This window comes from Elephantulus edwardii, unplaced genomic scaffold, assembly GCF_000299155.1.
Source record: "Elephantulus edwardii isolate Elephantulus edwardi_28Jun2011 unplaced genomic scaffold, EleEdw1.0 scaffold00041, whole genome shotgun sequence".
NCBI lineage: Eukaryota > Metazoa > Chordata > Mammalia > Macroscelidea > Macroscelididae > Elephantulus > Elephantulus edwardii.
In genome coordinates this window covers 1,183,577-1,187,193 of record NW_006399791.1, presented here as the reverse complement: position 1 = coordinate 1,187,193, position 3,617 = coordinate 1,183,577, and the positions used below count along the sequence as shown (strand labels likewise).

General features: G+C 46.8%; 1 pseudogene; it reads left to right on the top strand.

Moving 5' to 3' along the window:
• The first annotated feature begins 510 nt into the window (after window positions 1–510).
• On the top strand, window positions 511–1,899 carry LOC102862794 (annotated as a pseudogene).
• The last annotated feature ends 1,718 nt before the right edge of the window (window positions 1,900–3,617 follow it).

The following is a 3,617-nucleotide window of genomic DNA, read 5'->3' as shown; positions in this document are numbered from 1 at the left end:
AGACACTGTTCTCGTCTGTATTCTTTTTAGGAGTAGATGCCCAAGCCTGTCTGCCATATCTTGCTGGGTGCCTTTGAGCTGCCAACCCTCAGGTTCATTGTGGGGCTCAAAGTGTCACCTAGAGAATAGAGATCTTGTACCAGAAACAATGACTCCCTTGCTCTAATAGCTACGGGCCCTGGGGATGAGGCACCGTCCAGAGAAAGCCATGCTGATATGAGTTAACTACTATAAAGGGAGGGAGCTCTGGAGGCTTAGTGATAAGGAATTGTGCGGCCAATGAGAAGGTACACAATCTGAATCCTCCAGCTGCTCAGCAGGAGAAAAATCGGCAGTCTCCATCTGTGCCATTTACAGCCTCTGAAAACCCACTGGAGGGCCAGCTATGGGTCATTTCTGACTCGAGAGTACACAACAACTATTAGAAGTGAGCTCTGGCCTCTCTGTTCCTCATCACTTGACAAATTTCCCTCTTTTCTCCTGCAGCCTCAGCCACATCCCTGAGACGCAATGGTGAAGGTCGGAGTAAATGGATTTGGTCACATTGGACGCCTGGTCATCGGGGCTGCTTTTAACACTGGTAAAGTGGATGTTGTTGTCATCAATGACCCCTTCATTGACCTCAATTACATAGTCTATACATTCCAGTATGATTCCACTCACTGCAAGTTCAATGCCACTGTCAAGGCTGAGAAGGGGGAGCTGGTCATCAATGGGAAAGCCATCACGATATCCCAGGAGCGAGACCCCGCCCACATCAAGTGAAGGGAGGCTGGTGCTGAGTCTATGGTGGAGTCCACTGGTGTCTTCACAACCTTGGAGAAGGCTGGGGCTCACTTGAAGGGTGGTGCCAAACAGGTAATCATCTCTACTTCTGCTGAAGCCCCCATATTTGTGATGGGTATGAACCATAAGAAGTATGATAACTCTCTCAAGATTGTCAGAAATGCCTCCTGCATCACTAACTGCTTGGCCTCGCTGGTAATCCATGACATCTTTGGCAATGTAGGACTCATGACCACAGCCCATTCCATCACTGTCACCCAGAAGACTGTGGATGGCCCCTCTGGAAAGCGGTGGTGTGATGGCCATGGAACTGTCCAGAACATCATCCCTGCACCTACTGGCACTGCCAAGGCCATGGGCAGGGTAATCCATGAGCTAAATGGGAAACTTACTGGCATTGCTTTCTGGGTCCTCACCCCCAATGTGTCAGTTGTGGATCTGATCTGCCATCTGAAGAAAGCTACCAAATACAATGACATCAAAAAAGTAGTAAAGCAGGCCTCAGAAGGCCCCCCTAAGGGCATACTGGGATACACTGAAAAGCAGGTTGTCTCCTGTGACTTTAACAGCATCACCCACTCTGACACCTTTGATGGATGCTGGGACTGGCATTATCCTGAACGACCACTTTGTCAAACTCAGTTCCTGGTATGAATTTGGCTATAGCAACTGAGTATGTTGTTGTTGTTGTTGTTGTTACATGCCGTCGAGTCATTTGCGACTCATAGTGACCCTATGTACAACAGCCCTAAACCGTGCTCTATCCTGTGCCAATCTCATTGCCCCCGACACACCCATCGCGAGTACCCCAGTCACTGAATCAGTCCACCTCATAGAGGGTCTTCCCCTCCTGCGCTGTCCCCCTACTCTATCCAGCATGATGTCCCTCTCTAAAGACCTGTCTCTCCTTAAAACATGTCCAAAGTATGTCAGACGAAGCCCCAGAATCCTTGCCTCCAAGGAGCAGCCTGGCTTAATCCTCTCTATGATGAATCTGTTTGTTTTCTTGGCAGTCCATGGTACATTCAACACTCTTCTCCAGCACCACAGCTCAAAGGCGTCAAAAAAAACTGAGTATATGACCTGATAATTCACATGGTTTCCAATGAATAAGAGTCCTTTGGACCACCAGCCCCAGTAATAGCCCTAGAAGAGAGAAAGACCCTCAGCTGCTGGGGAGTCCTTGACCCAGACTGATCCTCCTGCCCCCAACACTTAGAATCTCACATCCTTGACATAGTTTCCATCTGGTCCCCCAGAGAAAGGAGAGGGGCTTAGACAGCCCATCTTGTCAGATATGATCAATAAAGTACACTATACTCAGAAAAAAAATGTTAGAGTGAGCTCTGGTGGCTTAGTGTTAAGGAATTGGGCTGTCAATCCAAAGGTATGCAATATAAATCTACCAGCTTGTCCACGGGAGAAAGATGGGCAACAACAATAGCTATTAGAGGAAGGAATAAGGAAAGGAAAAGAAAGAGGAGAAAAAGGCAGGGGAGGAGTAAGGGAAGGAAGAAGGCAGAGGGAAATATTTATTGCCATATTCATAGACCAAATACAGATCCTCCATGGGTTTTCCAAGGCTTTACATTCTAATGGAAAGAGGCTACCCATCTTTCTCCCAAGGAGCAGCTACTGGATTCAAACCACCAACCTCTTGGTTAGCAGTGATACATGATACTCTACACTACCAGAGCTCCTTTCACCATGAGATGCACGTTACTGTTGTTATGTACCATGGAAACAGCTGACAGCTGACCTTCCCACCTCCAGTGGGTTTTCAGAAGCTGTAAATCGTATATGAGGAGAGTGCTCGTGGAACAGCTGGTAGATTCGAACCTCCTGCCTTTAGGTTGGCAGTGTAACTCTTTACCACCAGGCTACTCGAGCTCTAGATGTATACACAGGTAAAATACAGACATACAGATTTTCTTTTTTTAATTGCTATGGCGTTCACTTCTACTCACTATGACCCCACGTGTGTCTATGTACAATTATGCTCCAGAGAGCTGATTTTTCTGAAATTAAAGAAAAATGCTCAATAGCTGATTTTTCTGAAATAGAATGCCAGTTCTTTCATACAAGATGCTCTGGGTGGACTAGAACCACCAACCTTTCTGTTAGAAAATGAGCGTGTTAATTATCAACGCCAACCAGGGACTCCAAATACACAGATAGGTGATCGTCACTAGCTAGCAACCATGCTTGTGTATTGCACATACAAGCCACAAATGGCAAAGTGCCTGCTGCACACTGAAAAGAGCATGCACTGGCTTGAGTTCTTATTTCAAGCCTGCTGCTAACTGGCTGCATGATGGGATAAGCCACCCTCCCTTCCCGAGCTTCAGATTTCTCATTTTGTCCTGGGAAATATTATCAAGATCTTTATTAACAATGATGTCTAATCACATCTCATGTGGTTTTTACTTTTTAAACTCTGGTGGACTTCTCTGAGGTAGATATTGAGGACAAGGAGAAGTGGGTCAGTGGACTTTTCCATGAACTCCACTTCCCACTCCGTGGCCCTATAGCGTCTAGCCTCTCACTGCTGATCACTGATTATGAAGAGTCACAAAGATCCCTCTAATAACTAGGTGAGTCCCCACTGGTGTGTCTTGGGCCTCATCATCCTGAACCTGGAAGCACCTGGGTGGAAGTGGAAGTGAGGGAGATCACATGACCAGATTACTACTGATGATACAACCAATCATCAGGGTCACTCGTTTCGAATCTGCGCTCGTGAAATGGTAGAGTGGGGAGAAGTTATGTTTAGTCCAACGCCCTTCCATCCGCTTTATGGAAGGGACTCTGAGTCCCAGATATGGAAAGGG